The sequence below is a fragment of the Talpa occidentalis genome, unplaced genomic scaffold (assembly GCF_014898055.3).
Source record: "Talpa occidentalis isolate TD23 unplaced genomic scaffold, MPIMG_talOcc4v2.1 talOcc4.6, whole genome shotgun sequence".
Taxonomy (NCBI): domain Eukaryota; kingdom Metazoa; phylum Chordata; class Mammalia; order Eulipotyphla; family Talpidae; genus Talpa; species Talpa occidentalis.
Genome location: NW_023604972.1, coordinates 101,580,869 through 101,601,063, shown reverse-complemented (window position 1 = coordinate 101,601,063; position 20,195 = coordinate 101,580,869). Strand labels below are relative to the sequence as shown.

Sequence of the window (20,195 nt, the reverse complement as noted above, 5' to 3'; positions counted from 1 at the left end):
CTGGCAGGTGAACACCTACTCCTGTTGCCCTTATTCATTTGCAATACTTTATAAGATTAGTCTCTTTGAAAGCTGTTTTCAGTCTAAACTGTCAATCCTCATCGAATGTGGTCCCTCTCACTAGGAGTGACTTCTTAGAACTCCTGAGAATCCTGTGGCCTGAAAGTCCTTTTCTTAACCCACAGAGGTTTTCGTGTGTCTGATAATCTGCTCCTAACATTCTACAACAAAGCTGTCTAGGGACAGCTTTAAACAACCAGATACACACCTAAGGTATTATAGTTTAAGAGCAGTCTTTCAACTTCTACCACCATCCCCATAATTGTAATAGCTTTCATTTGTGTTGGAAATTCCATTTTTAGTTAATCATATATGAACTATGAGTTAATCAATTGTTTATGAAAAAATCACATGTGTGAATATGTTGTTTTACATACTTGTAACATTTCAAACCTTATCCTTATGGAAATAATTTAGGTGTCGAAATTGCTCAGTCTCTAAACTGATTGGTTTAGATAGTGAAATTGGTCGAACTGCATAAACCAGTGTGAAAAATACTCATATTAATCAAAATGTCGACTGATTACATTGATCTGATGAACTTATAGTGGCTAAATAAATTCTTTAACCTGTACTATATTGAGTTAAGTTCATGAATTACATATTCTTATGTGTTGGGACTTATTTTTATTTCTCCAATTATATTGAATACATTATACTATTCTTCACTGTTTTGATGGCATGGCTTTCCTGAAAGATTGTATTCCCTTGCACCACAAGAGGAAAACCCCGTGACTTGTTTCCAAGTGGAGCCACTCTCTTCCCAGTATTTGCACTCTGAGATCTCCCATTTGCCAGGGAGGCTGGGTAATAATAGCACATTTTGAGTAATCGAGGCTGCAAATCAATGGAGTTTTAACTTGTCAAGTGTTAAGGCAGCACTGATAAAGTGTATGATATAAAGACAGGAAGTCCTCTTCAGCCAAGTGGCTGGTCAGGTGCTCAGAAATGCTTCTATTTTTTTTTTTAAGTTTTATGATTTATTTTATTTTTCTAACTATAATGTTTTCATTACATCATTGTTCATTTTTAAACAATATTTGCTTCCCCCCACCCCCTCAGTTGTAGTCCCCATAGAGTTTCCTTCACCAATGCACCCGTGCACCATCACCTCAGTACCCTGTGCTCCTCCCTCCCTCCCTCCCTCTGATCCCTTTCCCTTCTCCTCCCCTGCAGTATGTCCTCAGAAATGCTTCTTTCCTTCCTCTCTCTCTCATGGACACACACACACACACACACACATACACACACACACTCCCTCATATATATACACACATGCACATGTATACACACATATAATTGTATACACACATTATAACCTCACATACATATGGACACATTTAAACTGTAAGCATCATATTGTTTAATATTAATTTTTAAAAATTAAAGGTAAATAAAAAACACTTGTGTCTGCAGCAAGGGTTCAATTCCCAGCAGGCCAGGGAGATTCCCACATGGCGAGGCAGACCTCTCCTGTCTCGCACGCTGCTCCCCTCAGCAGTGCTTTCGGTCTGTCTGCCTGTTCTGCTCCTTACTCTGTCTCTGATGAATGCTCTCACCCTTCTGCACCTCTGGCCTACACCCCAACTATTGTATAAATAAAAAAATAAATCTAAAAAAAATTCTCAAACACGTTTTTTAATTATTTACTGAACTATTAAATATAGGCATATTTAATCCCTCCTGAGAAGTGTGGAATATTTAGTTTCTTGCTTATGGCATTAAAATTTTAAGTAATGATTAATTCTGTTTCATCTCTGTATTAATTTACATGTGTATTTTGTGCACTATGATTCTTCAGCAGTATGTAAAAGTCCTGTGTCAAGGCCTCTGCCTTCAAGATACTTATAATTGAGTATGAAGACAAGATCAGAAACAATATAAATAATATAGATGTAAATAAAAAAAATATAAAATCATTCTTTTACATTATAGTGAAAACTGCTGAGAACTCTTTACTTTTCAGAATAAGTTCTTGGATTTCTTACATATAATTTTCATATTCTTTGTTTTCCAGAACATGTGAAAAATTGCAATTCAGAAACTAAATGATAGAATGGTTTATAAGGTCAACGATAGGCTTCTCTTTCCCAACCCTCTCAGTTTTCTTTCTCTTGGACCTATTAGGAACCTCACAGCTTTACTGGGACCATATCCTATTATCACAGCTAATATTTGAGCAAGGTAGAAACCAAATGATGAGGCTTCTGTGTGGAGCCAAGTGGAATTCCTGAGATCACTGCTCTTTTTGCAAAAAAGGATTCAGTTTTCAATAACTACCTTGTCTTACAAAACTTCCCTTCTTTTTTACAATAGGCTTAAATTTACTGGGGAGAATTAGAGCAATTCACTCCCAGGGGAGCCTTAATAGTCTCATTTGTTTATGAAGATAAACTCATAAAAATATGTAAACAATTAGACAATATCTAAGGAAGTTTCTAAGCAAAAAATTTATTTTTTATGCTTCCAAATGATAGTGTACAGAGTTCCAGCTGTGATTACTTTGATGTCCAGGAGACTGATGTATAATAATAAAAAAAAATCCACCAAAGTATTTAAATTGAAATATGCTTTGACTTTGATTAACAAACAGTGGAAAGAGAATATAAATTTAAACTGGTAAGATGCTTAAGATTTGAAGGTACACATAAGAATAATGAGAGCAAGAATTAATTATAAAATGTTATTATTGTGCTAAGAAAACTTAACAGGAGGTTACCCATTTAGCACATTTTTAAGTGTACAATACAGTATTACAAACTATAGACACAATGTTGAATAGCAGATCTCTAGAACTTCTTTATCTTGCATAACTGAAAATGCACATCAGTTGCACAACACCTTCCCATTTCCCCCATCCCCAGCCTCTGGCAGCCACTATACTGTCTGCTTTTAACACCCCTAAAAAAGAAGGGACTTCTGCCACATGCTGCAATATGGATGAACCTGGAGTATGTTACGTAAGTGAAATATGCCAGTCACAATACAAGTACTACATGATTCTACCTACATAAGGTATCTAAAGTAGTCAATTTCATAGAAGCAGAGATTGAGTAATGTTTTAAGAAGTGAAGAAGAGTGGAAGTGGAAACAACAGTTGTGTATGTAAATCAATTCTCTTAAGTACCTCGATGAATCTCTGATATCTTCCAATTTTTTTAGCTAGGTAGTTTTATACTGAATATTCCCATCTTTGTGTCTCTCTTTGCTGCAGACACAGGATGTAAAATTAAAAAGATTCTTGAACTCCAAAGGTAAAAAATTAATTGGTATAATCTCACTTATATATCCTATATAGGGATGGGGTAAAGGCATTTTGCAACTTACACATTCACTGACAAGAGAGAAATGACTGAAGTGAGGAAAGCTGACACTATCATCTAGCATTTATTTTAACTTTGCTTGAAAGAGCTTCTAAAGTCATAAATGAGAAAGGAAAGTTAAAATGCTGCATAATGTAATGATAGGATATTTGTGGGGCCTGGTCTAATTTATGTGTGGACTTAGAGTCACTTTTGACACTGAAAAAAAAAAAAAAAAAACACCCCAGGAACAGTGTTATGCGTGAACCAAGGCCCTCTAAGGGGATGAAACTGAAAATACGATTATTGCCTTTAATTTTTGGTTAGGTCACTAGAACACTTGAAATTCACAAGCCAGCAAAGCCTATGTCACATCCCTTGGCCTCTTTGTATTCCCTGGAGGGCCCAATTTAAGGGTCTGGTCTTCACAGGGCAGGCAGTAGAAAGTGTTTGGCAAGTGATTTATTTTGCTAAAATATGATAATCAGCTTAGCAGGACTTGGTAGCTTAAAAAATCATAAACGGTATTGAAAAGATGTCTACATTTCTGCATCTTTCAAGAAAAAAAGAGCCTTAAGAAATTTTATCTGGCACTATGAAAATAGACTCCACAGAAGATTCTTCCCCTTCCTCCTCCCACTCCCCAATTTAAATCAACTAATTAAGAAAGACTGTAACTAGAAGGGAATGATTAACTCATTAACTTAATCATTGTCATACTTGTGAATATGGACTTGTACCAGAGTTAAGAGGTTAATGAATTCAAATGTATTGTCAAAACTGCCTATGGTTTTCAAAGAGGAGGATTTTATATTCTATAGTTTATATGCTTAGAAGGCAGTACTCAACTGTGATAAAGTTTGACATCAAAATAAGCTACTGAAATTGTGCAGAAAATGGTGAGTAGGAAAAAATAAGAATTTCTCCTATTATTTTTGCTAGCAGCACTGCTACTGTTTACTGCTGTACCACCAGTATTATTATCATCTTCAATGGGCTTTTCTTTTCATTGCGAAAAACTGGGAATTGATTGCTTGGGTATAAGGTTGTCCACACATAGGGATATTTGTGGTCCCTAGAATTCAGTATTTTCTTCTTACTGTGAATGTTCTATAGCAATTTTATGTCTATTCTATGCTTAAAACTTCTAAAAATACATCTCTAATCCAGTTCTTCCTGAGTCCATTATCTACCCTGTAATCCATCAGGTATAGCAGATACTAAGCTAGATGCAGAGTATTCAGTGGTCAACAGAACAGAAACGGTTCCATTCTAGCAGCATTTGCAACCTGGCAGATACAGGTTATGATTATGAGTTATGACTAGTATCAGTAAAGCACAGGGATGTGAGAGATTATCACCTCTCATGATGGGACTAGAATTAGATGAGGAAGTGTCTCCTTTAAGGAAGTAGTGCTTATGTTGGACCCCAAAGCATAAGCAAGAGTAACCCAGTGAAATATTGGAGGGAGAGAATTCCAGGCAAAGGTTATAAGGTAAGCAAATGTCCTGAGGCAGGAGAGAAGTTGGTACTCTGAAGAAATGGAAAAAAAGGCATGTGTGCCTGTGGGATAATGAGAGAAACTGGATGATAGGAGACCGGAGAGGAAGAGAGAAGATCATGCAGACTCTTTGCTAGCCATGGAATTTGAAGTTTCATTTTAAGCGAAATAAAATACTTTTGATTAGTTTAAGGAAATATTGACATGATCAGAATTTTGTTTAAAGAAGATGACAATGGTTATTTGTGGAAAAAGTACTGGTGGAGGGAACATAGTAGAAATATGAGAACAGGGCCTCCCCTGGTGGTGCAGCAGTTGAGTACTGGTTCGATCCCCCACTGCTGGCGAGGGTCCCACATGGTGCGCAGACCTCTCCTGCCGTGCCTGCTGCCCCCCTCAGCAGTGTATTTCATCGGTCTGTCTGTTCTGTTCCCCTCTCTGGCTCTGGTGGATTCTCTCACCCTCCTGTGCTTCTGACTGTACCCAGGGCTTGTATAAATAAATAAAAATAAATCTTTAAAAAAAATTTCTAAAAAAAAGAAAAAAAGAAATATGAGAACAGTGGTCTGGCTTAGAGAAGGTATCTCAGAAAAGGCAGTAAAAGAAGGTAGAAATGGGGAGAAAGATGTGGATTCAAGATATATAGTTGAATTGATTATAGGTGCTGAATTGATAGGTAGAATTGATATATCAGCTGTCTGTGGAACAACATGTAGTAGGGAAGGGTTTGGGAGAAAGTCTCATTTGTCAAAGAATTTCCACCCCACTAACTACCCACAATATTATATGATAGTCCTATCCTTGAAGGAGAAATACTGAGTACTGTGCATGTGCAACAATATACCGGGCACTGTAACAACCTTTTCATGTACTTGATGTCCCTGGAATTTGGGATTGCAATGGCCCTGAGGTGGTAGAATATTAAATGTGCTATGTAGCCTGCAAAGATTATTAAATAGGATGTTATTTGCATTGAGAGCCCCTGGTGTATTTATTCTAACCTGAGAGTCTGGCTGGTGACTCTAAAATGTACCCTGACATGTAATTGTGGTAGTTCCTAGGAGGGGACCACCTTTTGCTAGTTGGTTTATCCAAAGCAGTGGGACATGAAGTATTCACTTTTCAAGGGGTTGCCATTATAGGAAATAAGTCAATATACAGAGAATAGACTAGAGTATTTGTCCCACTCCATCCTTTCCCCCAATTCTCCAAGTCTACAGGGAATGCAAGTTTAGACACCCAAAGGCTGTTGTTTCAACTCTTAATTTCTGAGTTTGATTAGCCTCTGAGTTAAAAAGCTGAGGAAATCTTGATTAGATCTTTGAAATTCAAGGTAATTAAAATCTTCAACTTTAGGTTCCAACAATCCAAAGTGGAACCGAACCTTTATTTCACTTGATAGTTGCTTTAATAACTCTCTTAATTATTTCAGCAAAGACACCACCATCAGCACACTTGACTAAGCCAAAACCTGGACATTTTCAGTTTCTCTCTCCTCCTTCCCACTGTCATCAAGTCCCAAAGACCTATCTTGAATCTATCTTCTTTTCTCTGTATTCACTACCCAATTAAAGTAGGTAGATTTTTTTTTCAAATGCATACTTGATCATTTTCTTCCCTTTCTTGAAATTCTTTAGTGACTTTCAATCTTCAAATAAAATTCACATTAATTGGCAATTCAGATATATTCTTTAATAGCAACTACAACTAAACTAATGCCTTGAAACTACCTGTTTGCTTATTTCCCCCCTCATTTTCATTTCAACTAGAATGAAGTGTAGATTTTCATGGATGCCTTTCTGTTTCCTAACTCTGACTTTTCAAATTCTCTTCCTGCTTTGTGATTCTCCTTTTCATCTTCAGTTTTCTGACTAACTCCAAATGATAGAGACAGGAACCAAATGTTACCTTTGATAAGCACTCAAACAACCCCTCTCCTTCACTCAGTCATTTCCTTCACTGAGGGAGGTGGGGGCTTTTTCTTTCTTTCAGTGCTTGCTTCTACAGTGTGATTTTACTATATTGTCTCTGTTGACTCACTTTTTGTTTGTTTAGCTCAAGTATACTACAGTGGCTAGGAAGTGTGGACTTTGGAGTTATGCAAACTTACTAACCAGATGTGTGACCAGGACAAACTTTTGTTTTTATATCTTTTGTAATGGATTATGAATTAAAAAGGATAATGAAAGTATGATGCATAAATTTGTTGAAGGTATACTACTGGTATAATAAATGTGTGTTGCTGTTATTATAGGTATCAATAGGAGTAGTAATTTTATTCTTCGTTTCTAATATGGTATCTGTCACTTAGTAGATACTCAGTGAATGTTGGTTGACTAAGCAAAAAAGCACATATTAAAAAAGTTGGGTTATAAAATCTTGATGATTACTTGAATTTCTTATAAGAAAACTGAAATTCAAAGCAGTTTGGAAATCTAACTTTTTTTCACATTGTATTATGAAGGACATGGGCATGGAATACTCCAGATTTTTTTTAAAGATTTATTTATTTATTTATTTACACAAGCACTGGGTACAGTCAGAAGCAAGGGTGGGTGAGAGAATTCACCAGAGCCAGAGCAGGGAACAGAGCAGGCAGACTGACGAAATACACTGCTGAGGGGAGCAACGGGTGAGACAGGAGAGGTCTGCCGCGCCATGTGGGACCCTCGCTGGTGCCTGGGGATCGAACCGGCGCTGCAGAGGCTGTGGGAAGCTTCACAGCCCAGCGCTCAACCGCTGCGCCACTAGGGGAGGCCCTGGAATACTCCAGATTTTATAACTGCCACTTGATTTGCAGGTCAGAAAACAAACACTAAGTGTTTATTTAATTTAAATTGTTAATATCATCTGGAAAAATTTTAATACACTATATACTGTGAGTCATGTAAAGATGCCTGGTCTAAAACCACATTATGGTCTAAACATGTTTCCACTAGATTAGAAAGTTGGTACTGTAAATTCTCAAATACACAATTTCTATACAGAGCTTACTTTCCTATGTTAATTGGTTGATATGTGGATGGATATTTGAAGGCTGTCTTTCTTTTTCTTTATATGTGTAGCCAATCATCATTAGCATATATAATATAACATTTTTAGATTATATTAGATTTTCTTGTTTATAGATATACATAACATACCTACATTTTGGTTATATACACCACTGAATCAGAAGTACGAGCAGTCCTTTAAGTGTTTCTATTATTGAAATTTATAAATGCTTAGATATTATCATTTGAATATTACATATAAATATTTGGACACAGAAGAGAGTTTGAATCAAACAATAAAGACACACAATTGCCGTTCTTTTAGGTAGGAATGCATATGCCATATTTGTCACTGAGATTAGGCAACTAGACTTCTGGAAACTTAAAAATTGTTGAGCTCCAGTTCCCACATAATGGATTATTTTCTCCAATCCCTTCCTCATGAGTCATTATCTGGTATCTTTTTTTCACATTTCCAGTTTTGAACACCTAAAGCTCATGGGACTTATAGCTCTAGTGAGTGGTTTAACAGTTTTCTTATGTCTATTCATTTACTTAATTGTTCTCTGTGAATGTATTCTGAATATTGATTTTGCTTGATGAAAAGTCAAATAAAACAAAGATGGTTATTTTATAAAGTAGAATACTAGATATTCTGGAATTTCTAAGATAGAAGTCAAGACTTCTGTGAAAAATTAGGTCACTTTAAAAACTTTAATTGGGAGATTTTTTTTTTCTTAGCAAAGCACATAACTGGACCATTTGAGTGTGAAAAGATAGGCCCCAGGATGTGGTCTGGAAGATGAGGATTCTCTGGCTCTACACTCTTCATTCAGTGCTTGCTTCTGCAATATGATTTTACTCTGTTGTCTCTTTTTTTTTAAGGGCTTCCAAAGTAAGTAATGGGGAAATGATAGGCAAGAAACCAGTAGGGTAGAGGGTGACATGAGATGATCAGAGTCCAGGGCCCCAAAAGAAAATAAGGCCTGAGGGAAAAAATCAGTATGGGTTGGAAAAAGCACTTTAGGCATAGGGATGTCTGGAATACATTTTTAATTTTTTGGTTTGCATAATGCTTTCATGCATTGTCTTTTGTCTTCAGACACATTACACTTAACCTTTAGTTAAAATCTCCTTTATACATTGCCATTTGTTTCCTAGTACTCTTTATTGTTAGAAGAGAATCGAAGGCCTAAAGGAGTCATGTTTTTCAGTTGAGCCAGTTGGGTAAACAGGAGACTAATAATTGCTACAGAGATCCTTGAGACTATTTGAGGGTTAGGGTTGATACTGGATTTTCTACTCATCACTCTGTGGCATGAGACTAATTAAAAAAACTATTAAGTATAAAGGAAATTGACTCAAGAAGGTTGAAAGCGTTGCGTACACCCAGGCTATTAGCATAGGACTTCATTTAAAAAACCTGAGATCAATGGTTACAATGAACTTCTCTGAATATGCCTGGTTATGTTGGATTATGTGACATTATTTTGCTAATGTTTTATGTTTTAAAGAACTGCTCCTATTCTGTCAATATACTCTGGAAAATTGGTCTCTAGAGCTAAACACAACACCCTGGGTTTATTTTAACAAAGACCAAGTGTAGATAATTTTCTCCCCTATTTTGGACTTCCAAAATTTAAGATCTAAATATTATACTTTTTCTTTATTTGCGACTTCATCTTTTGCATAGTTGCAAATCATTTGCCCAAGCTATGATCCGCCCTTGCTTGCTGTTCTGATTAAAAATATCCTGAGGTATAGTGGAGCCAGTCATAACTATATAAATGCTTACAACATCATACATTCTGAATCTGAATTTCCTTATCTATGAAATTTGAATTAAAAAATACTTTTCTATCTCCTTTACAGAATTTTGATTGTGAATTGCATGACATGAAAACCTCTTGTAAACCCAAATATCCCATACAAATATGAAATAAGATCATTTAAAAATGTTTTTAAAGAAATGGTGTGAGGTACAGAGGAGGGATGGGATAATAAAAGCACACTTGAGATGTTTTAGAAAACACTTAAAAAAATGACTACTTGGGGCTTCCCTAGTGGTGCAGGGGTTAAAGACACAGTGCTATCAAGCTATCGCCAGCCACTGGGACATGAGTTCTATCCCTGGCCAGGGAGCCCACCCACATGACACAGCAAACCTCTCTGGACATGTCGGCCTCTCCCCTCAGCAGTGTATTTCAGTACATCAGCCTGCTCTGCTCCCTACTCTGTTCAGTCCTCTCACCTCCCCCTCACCTCTGGCCTGTACCCAGTTCTTATATGCATAAATAAATAAATCTTTAAAAAAATGACGACTTGGCAAAAAATGGAGATAATATCTTTGACTTGTCAATGAAATGATTATTTTGCCTCTCTAACTTGTAGCTCTCTCTGGTTGAGTGAACCAGCCAAATGATGAATTTTCTGTATGTTTATTCACATCTTCAATCAACTAACTTATTCAGATAAATTGCATGTCCTTCTAAATACTTGATAACTATGCTATACAATTTACTACTTTAGCAAAGTAGCTACTCAAAATGGTGGGAATTTTATTCCATGAAAGGCCAAAAATCACAAGCCAAAAAAAAATCCAACCACCAAACTCAGCAGTTTAATCTATTTTCTAGTGAGAGACATGAACATAAATTTCACAAATCATATAATTTCATATCTATATAAAAATACAATTTTATATCGGGACAGTTAAGAAATAAGAGATACTTAGGGGAAAGAGAAAAAGTAAGAGTGCATGGACAGAATCTTTCATTCATTATATTCTTATATTTATTTGTCCTATTGCCAAACCCATACTTCTTTTCCAAAGGTATTCTATTCAGCAGCTATTGAAACTCATAATTGTTGTCTGTCTTATCTCTTTCTTAATCACTCTCTTATTGCTATGACCTTGCGTTTGACTCTCCCCCAGTCTACCTGTATCTGAAGACCAGGGTGGTAATATGGGATCCAGCACCTCCTTAAAGAATCTCTCTCATGGTGCTGTAAGTCCTGTTCTTTTTCTGTGTTCATGTTTGTTTCTCACATGCAGTCTTAGCTGCTGAAACCAACTGTATGGGGCATAATTGATCCTTTTCTGAGAATCTTAGAATGAAGTGTTACACATGATGTAGTGATCTCAATCATACAGTTAGAATTTTGTTTTGGATATTTGCATAACTGGATGAGCTTATCAGTAAAGAAAGAGATGTAGGATAGGATAATAAGGAAGCTTGCCAAGGGCCTAGTGTGATGAATTTCATCACTGCTTTCAGTTTATTGTCTGGTTCCCCCTTACTAGTCTAATGAAAGCACATATTTGAGAACTAGGAGGGACAACTAGCTGGTAAGACCTTAAATGGATTCCTTACCTTCTCTGGTATTTGAAGTCCACGGTAATTTGGAATGCACAAAACAATTACCTAAATAGTGAACCATTTTTCCATGAGACTGAAGTTTAGAGAAATCCTAGTGACTTTTCATATCCTGTAATCTGGAGTAAACTTAAGATGGAGGGTTCACCCTGCCTTAACAGAGCCACAACTCCAATGAATGCCAAGGGCCAGCAGAGTAGTCACTTAGTGACTATTGTTGACTGCCTCACCCAGGCTGCTGGCATTGAAGATTTCATTTGGAAATAGGCCATATTTTCTGTGTTTCCTGGGGGACGCAAGAATTTTATGATGTATGTTTATATTTGTATGAACAACACATTTTATAATGAAGTGGGAATTAATATGTTTTTATTAGATATAGTTAATATGATTACCTTTAAACACCAAGCGAGGCTGTAAAATATAAGTTTTAAAATTGTGTGTTAATAATAATTAAATAGTGCATGCTCTATGTAAGCACATACTGCTTAACCTATATTAGTTCATTTAATCTTCACAATTGAGATAAATTTTGTCTTATTTACCTCAATTTACCTATCAGGATACTAAGGCAAAAAAAGGTTAAGTAATTCTGCTTAAATTATGGGGAAAAAAACTCAAGGTTATACAAAACCTCCCACCTATTTTTTTTTCCTGCTAGAGGTTTCTGGCATGAAAAAAATGTAACAGAAATCTGTGTGGGTTGGCTTTTACAGATATTTGTACAGCAAGAGGTAAACATATCAAGAGCTTGTTTTAGAGACTCCTTGAGTTGAAATTTAGTGACCAGTAGAGAATATTGGAAGACTCCGATGGCAGTGTAGAGTGTGGTAAAAGTGTGTAGTAAAATTCAAGATACAGGATATATTGTTATTGTTATATAATGATCTCTTGGAATTTTATGGAGATAATCAATAAATGAAGCAGTGAGCAAATACAGAAAATGAGATAAGGAAAAACAGGGAGGTAAGTTCAGGGAACATCTGTGGACAGAGTGTAGTCCACTGATTCATGCTTTCACTATTAAGAGAAGATAGTTTTTGACAGAAGAATCGATTGAAACCCCAATTAATAATATTGGGCTACACTCGTGAGCAAAGAGGTCCTTTACGGGAGATTCCACCATGGTTTGGGGTGGGGAGGTTGGGTAGGAACAAACTGCCGAGGAATTTATTCAAGTTTTTGGACAGATGTACAGCAGTCCTTATAAAGGTATGCATTAAGACTGCATACATTTTTTTGGGCCTCCCTGGTGGCGCAGCGGTTGAGTGCTGGGTTGCGAAGCTGCCTGCGGCCTCTGCGGCGCCGGTTCGATCCCCGGCTGCTCCCTGGCCACCCGAGGAGGGTCCCACATGGCACGCAGACCTCTCCTGCCGCCCGCTGCTCCCCTCAGCAGTGTACTTCGGTCCTTCTGCCTGCTCTGCTCCCCGCTCTGGCTCTGGTGAATTCTCTCACCCTCCCGTGCTTCTGACTGTACCCAGTGCATGAATAAACAAACAAATAAACAAATAAATAAATGAATAAAAAAAAAAAAGACTGCATACATTTTAATTTGTATCTCAGTCCAAAGGAATTGTCTAAGAATGAGGAAGTGATCAGTTGGATGTAAAGATAATGTATTTATTGAAGTAACATTTGTTTACAACATTGTATATGATGCAGAGGTATAGTATCACACCTCTTCAAATGTATGTTATCACACCACACCCTCACCCATAATCCTCTACCATAGCACATAAGCCCCTCCCTCTGCATCCTGCTGTTTACCCCTCCCCACCCTTGGTAGACTCGGTACTGCAGACATCTAGGATTTGCTGTTGGTTTGGTTCTATCCGACCTTTTGTTTTGTTTCTCTATATTCCACATAAGTGAAACCATGATTTCAGTCCTCATGAGTTTTTTTGACACTTTTTGTGACTCAACATCTAGTTTATCCTGGACAATTTTCCAAGTGCACTTGTGAAGAATGTGTACTCAGCTTTTTTGTGTGTGCACAGTGCCCCATAACTATCTGTTAAACCCAGGAGGTTTAATTACTCATTTAAAGCTATGGTTTCCTTTTTGAATTTCTGTCTGGTTGATTTGCCTTTGATGTTGACATCCCTGACTACTGTTGTGTTGGTAGTCGTTTTTAGATTTGCTAATAGTTATTTTGTATATTATGATGTTCCTTTGTTTTTATGCATATGTATTGATGAGTATTGTATCTTCCTGATGTATTGATCCTTTAATCATTATATAATGCCCATCCTTGTTTCTTGTTACATTTTTTTTATCTGTAAGTCTGCTTTATTTGATGTAAGTATGGATGTCCTTGCTCTTTTGGGGTCCCATTTTCTTGTAGGTTTGTTTTCCCACTATTTACTTCGGGCTTATGTTTACTGTTGGAGCTCAAATGAGTTTCATGGAAACAGCAGAAAGTTGGGTTCACTCTGTGAATTTTTTTTGGTGAGTTCAGTCCATTTATATTTAGGGTGATCATTGATACATAAGTATTTGCTATTCCCATTTTGTCTTTAAATTTTTTTTTTTCTATCTATTCCTGGTTCGGTGTGTGTGTGTGTGAATTTTCTTTCCTTCAAATTAGATAGGAAAGCTCCTTCCACCATTTCTTGCAGGAGAGGTCCAGTGTTGCTAATCTCCTTCATTTTTCTGTTTGGGAACACCTTGCTATCTCCTCTTGTATGAGAGAGATTCTTGCAGGATATAATGTTCTTGACTGTCAATTTTTATCTTTAAGTATTTTGATTATGCCATTGCATTTGTCCTTATCCATAGGATTTCTTGAGAGAAGTGTGATAAAAGTCTAATGGTAGTATTTTTGGAGGTTTCCTGCTTTTTTCCCCCTAAACACTTACATTCTCTAAACACTTATATTCCCCTAAACAAAATGTTCTCTTTGTCTTGAACTCTTCGAAGTTTCACACTATGTTTCTTTGTGTAGATCTTATTATATTTGGATAACCAGTTGTTCTTTTACCATCATGAACTTGTAGAAGTAGTTTCTTCTCCAATTAGAAAAGTTTGTGCCCATTATTTCTTTGAATAAGTTCTCTGTTCCCTCTTATCTATCTTCCCTTCCTGGCATACCCACTATCCTTATGGTGCCTTTTCTAATGGAGTCTGTAGTTCACAGTGTTTCCTTATTTTCTTTCTTTGTATTTCTTTTCTTCCACCTTAATACCTTGTGCATTTTCATCTTCAAGTTTGCTGATTGGAACCTCAGTTAAGTCTGCTTAACTGCTTCCATAACTTTCAGCAGATTTTTTTTTATCTCATCTGTTGGTCTTTTTACTTCTTATAACTCCTTAATTTTCTTATTTAAATACTTAACTTCTATTTTCTGTTCATTAATTGTATTTCTCATCATTTTCTTTATGAATTTTGTTGTATTTCTTTGATAATCTTTCCAGAGTTCTACTGCATCACTTTTACTTGTTTTTCTGCATTTTCTTTTGTTTCTTTGGATTTATTTATCATGGTGTTTTTGAACTCTCTAGCTATAGGAAGATAAAATTTTCCATATCTTCATGGTTGGATTTTGGAGAATTATTCTCTCCTTGTGGTATCATATTCCCTTGAGGTCTAAAGGTGCCTTTTTTTTTTCCTGTCAGTCCATCTTGCAGTTTAGAATTTTACAGCAATTTTAAAATTACTTTTATTTTTCCATCAGGTAGGGCTGTTTTTTTTTTAAAAGATGATTTTGGATATTTGTCCTTCCTGAGCTTCTGTAGGTCTAAGACCTAATCATGAAGCTTCTGAATCAGGAGTTGGGAGAGGAGCTTGGAGAGTCATGCAGGTGGTGTGAATGTTCTATGGTTGGGTGAGTAGAAGAGGGACAAGTTTGTTTGTTTTTGCACCACTGATGGTTCTCTCTGCTGTTCTGGACTCAAGACTATTGATTCTGCATGTTCTCAGTGAGCCTCACAAGGTCAATATCAGACCTGAGGGGGTGCAAGAAGATAGCTCAGAATGGTGAAGTGTCTTTGTTCCATTTGCTGGGACATTTCACTCTTTTTAAAAAATATATTTGATATTGCCACTCCCCTTTCATGTAATAAACTCTACAGTATTATATAATCAATAATACCGCAATTTTTGCATACAGGAAAAATAAATGAAAAATTAATATTAAAATAGTACTTATTTCCATATGCAAATATTCTGGAAAAAAAGTGCTAAAACACGTACATAATGAGGTTGTCAAATGTTTGCCTCTATTTGAAGAGATTTATGGATTTGGGGGTACAAATGCAAGCCGATACAGTGTGTTGTATTAGCAGCCCCAAATATGGTAGGTTCATGACTAACATACTTTCATTCAACATTGTTTCATTATGGTGTTGATGAGGAAAAAAGGAATTCCAACTTACTTTGAAAAAACCTATTTTATGCGTGGACCTGGTTTTGTTATATGTTATTTTACTTAAAGCCACAATTTCCAAGAATATATGAGAATGTTGAGTGTACCATGAGTGGTATTGGTGCCAGTGATGTGTTTTTCTAGAATGATGAGCAACTACAGGTATACTTTGAAGCAAAATAAAATATAATATTCTTTCACATTCTGTAGTACTTACAGCCCTGAATTATTATGGATATCAAAAGATGTAGATATTATAAAGCCTGCTCTGTGTTTTTATGTAAAAGGAACTTAAGTTGCAGTCTCAGGCTTTTCTTCTAATTGAATATCTGTCAAAATATTCTCAAGTCAAAATAAATACTGAATAATTTCTTGGTGCAAGTTGTCTAGCATTCTGGGTCCCATCTACTTAGTGCTAAAAGCACGTTCCATCATTGTGGCAACCAAACAATTAAATATCTCATCTAGTCTTGGGTACTAATAGTTTTTAGTGTGAAAAAAGCTTAAAAAATCAGGTTCTGATATCAGAGTGTCTCAGGATGATCAGAAAATCATTTTCAGCTCATCAGTATCTTACATAGACCATGCGAAAATTAGCCAATAAAACACTCCCAAGTGAATGGGTTAAAATAAAATGATATGTTATTTCTCATGATTAGGTTGGTTGGTTGGGTAATTAATTTCTGTGAATGCCAGTCAAACTCCTGCAGTCATGGTGACAATCAAAAATATCCCCAAGCATGTTCAAATTTCTACCTATAAACTTTCACTTAATCTTCAAATACCAATTTAGATATTATCTGTCAAAGATATGTTTGTTGATCCCACTGACCAGATTGAATTCCCTTTGTGGTAGATTCCTATAGCATTCACTAAATAACACTTAGCACATTTTTAATGCTTGGGTATGTTTTCATGGATATATTGTTATTTCTACAAGAGTTGGTCCTAAATTTTGTTCATCAAAGTATCCTGGTTTATTTGTCTCAGATAGTTAACATGAATTGTTTTGCATTCAATTGCACCGAGTCTATTTGGAATTCATTTTGTGGCTCAATTGACAAAAAAAGTGGCCTTATAGGCCCTTGAAATTCTCGGGATACAAGGAACATACCTCAGCATCATAAAGGCCATATATGACAAGCCCACAGCCAATATCATTCTCAATGGTGAAAAGCTGAAAGCATTCCCATTAAGATCTGGAACAAGACAAAGATGTCCACTCTCACCACTGCTTTTCAACATAATACTGAAAGTCCTAACCAGACCAATAAGACAAGAGAAAGACGTACAAGGAATCCAAATAGGCAAGGAAGAAGTAAAACTATCACTATTTGTGGATGATATGATAATATACATAGAGAACCCCAAAAACTCCACAGAAAAACTAATCAAACTAATCAATCAGTTTAGTAAAGTGGCAGGATACAAAATCAGCACACAAAAATCAGTAGCCTTCCTATACACAAACAATAAATCTGAAGAAGAAGAAATCAAGAAAACCATTCGTTTTATTATTGAAACAAAAAAAAATCAAATACTTGGGAATAAACCTAACAAAAGAAATAAAGAACCTATACAAAGAAAACTATAAAACACTGTTAAAAGAAATAGAAGTAGACACAAAGAAATGGAAAGACATCCCCTGCTCATGGATTGGAATAATTAACTATCAAAATGGCCATCCTACCAAAATCAATCTACAGATGCAATGCTATTCCAAGTAAAATTTCAATGTCATTCTTCAAAGAAATAGAAAAAATATTGATGATATTCATATGGAGTCACCAAAAACCCTGAATAGCCAAAACCCTCCTGAAAAAAAAAAAAAAGGAAGGGAATGGAGGCATCACTCTCCCAGATTTCAAAATATTCTACAAAGCCATAATAATCAAAAGTGCATGGTATTGGAACAAGAATAGGCACATGGACCAATGGAACTGAATAGAAACCCAGAAATAAACCCACAGATTTATGGTCAACTAATCTTTGACAAAGGAACAAAGAATATGCACTGGAGCAAAGAAAGTTTGTTCAATAAATGGTGCTGGGAAAACTGGGTTGCTACATGCAGAAGAATGAAACTTGACTACTACCTCACACCATGCACAAAAACCAACTCAAAATGGATTAAAGAACTAGACATAAGACCTGAAACCATAAAATGTATAGAAGGAAATATAGACGAAACAGTACATGACATGCACCTCAAAGACATTTTTACAGACACATCACCCAAAGCAGTGACAGTGAAGGCAAAGATGAACAGCTGGGACTACATCAAATTAAAGAGCTTCTGCACAGCAAGAGAGACAATAACAAAAACAAAGAGAAACCCCACCAACTGGGAAAAAAATTTTTGCACTCAGCACATAATAAAGGATTGATCACAAAAATCTACAAAGAGCTGATGAGACTCAACACAAACAAAGAAAATAATCCAGTCAAAAAATGGGCAGAAGAGCTAAAAAGAAACTTCTCCAAAGAGGAAATGCAAATGGCCAATAGGCATATGAAAAAATGTTCAGCATCACGTGTAATCAGGGAGATGCAAATCAAAACTACAATGAGATACCATCTTACACCAGTGAGAATGGCACATATTAAAAAAACTAGCAACAACAAATGTTGGCGAGGATATGGAGAAAAAAGGAACTCTCCTGCACTGCTGGTGGGAGTGCAAACTGGTCCAACCACTATGGAGAGCTGTGTGGAGATTCCTCAACCTACTAAAGATAGAGCTTCCATATAATCCAGCAATTCCACTCCTAGGTATTTACCCAAAGGACACAGAAACATTAATTCCAAAGAGCACCTGCACCCCTATGTGTATAGCAGCACTATTTACAATAGTTAAGCTTTGGAAACAACTCAAATGCCCAAAAATAGATGACTGGATCAAGAAGATGTGGTCCATATACATAATGGAATATTACTCAGCAATCAAAAAAGATAAACTCATGCAATTTCAGCAACATGGATGGAGCTAGAAGGGATCATGCTCAGCAAAATAAGCCAGAAAGAAAAAGAAAAATACCGGATGGTCTCACTCATAGCAGGAATCTAGAAAACCTAAATTAAGAGACCAAGAAAAAGAATAACTATAAGAAAGAAAAACATCAAAATCAACAAACAACTATGAACCAGAGACACACTGTGGGGTGGTGGGGAAAGGAGGAATTGGGGTCAAAATAAAGGGAGTGCAATTGTATGGGGAATATAAAAATAAAAAAAGAATTAAAAGTGCCCTTGTAGATTTAGAAATGTCATTGTATCAATTTAATTTAAAATTTTACCTAAATAAAATGAAATTTTTTGACTGTTCTAAATTGTTTACTAGGTAGGAAAGAATTTTACATATATTACTTATTTATGGTAACAGTGGAGCTGGAGTGTACTCTGCCTTCTCCAGGCTGCATGGCGAGAACTACCTATAGTGGTGGAATTTGTGGCCCTATTCCAAGACCATGGCTCATGCAGCCAGCAGATTTCAGTTCTTCCTGTCTTATTGATTGGTTTAGTGATCTATTGGCTGTCACGATTCCTTCTACTAGATTTATGAAATGGCTTGATGAGGATAAACTAAAAAATTTTGTGTATGGAATCTACACGAACCCAGTAAGAATTCAGGACTGTCAGAGTCCCACAGTGGCATCTAGCTCTTTCTTTAGCAACAGATTGAAGACTTCTAGAAACTTGATTCACAGCTAATTCACACCATAATGGACAGGCTTGCCATAGGTTGTATCTTTTGGAATTTGGATGTTTGTGGCTACCATGGCACACAAGAATCTAATACATGACATACCCTTGCTTGACCTTATATCCCAGTCTGTGTGCTTTATCTGGCTGGGTGGGTGGGGTGGACTATTGAGGGTGGACAGCTTGTGCTGTCCAGAAGAAAATGCATCACAGCAGACTGTTTTTTCTTCCATAGCTCCTGGATGTGCTTGTAAGCACCCATTTTTCCTTATCTGATGACTGCTACCAGATGGAAAGGAAAGATGAAATTTTTGATCAACTGAAAAAATCCATACATTCATCCTTCAATGAAGCATACATCATTTTTAGTCTGCAATATTATGTTTGTTGATGTTTACAATCTTCTTTGGACATGCAAGCCCATCCTTCTGGATTTCTAATCACTTTCTGTCTATATTTCTTGGGTATATGCTGAATCTTTGATTTTGGTTTGAGTCTTTAAGCTATTTGTATTAAACCCCTAAATCTAGTTTCCTCTTAAGAATTGAATCTGCCTTAAATCACCTGTCAGTCTCATTACCTTATACTCTTCTTTAGAGGTTGATCCTTGGCTCTACTCGACTTGTCATTCAAAGTCTATACCTGGACTGCATCTATAATTTGTGAGTCTCAGTCTTCATTTGTGAATAACTCTGTGTTTTTGTTTTGAGTGCTGGAAGAACTTGTCTTACTCACAAAATTGGTTAAAGGAATGAATTGAGAACATGACACTTTCTATTTTTACTTTTGAGTATAGGCTCTCCAGGCAAATGAGCTTGGCTTAGTCACGTAAATAATCCTTTAAAATATCTTCCGATCACCAATTGCTTAATTCTTCTCTTGGTTCTGGAATTGCA

The 20,195-nt window shown here is 36.2% G+C and overlaps 1 pseudogene; it reads right to left on the bottom strand.

The window, feature by feature from the left end:
* Window positions 1-18,967: 18,967 nt before the first annotated feature.
* Window positions 18,968-19,561, bottom strand: LOC119260847 (60S ribosomal protein L15-like; annotated as a pseudogene).
* Window positions 19,562-20,195: the final 634 nt, after the last annotated feature.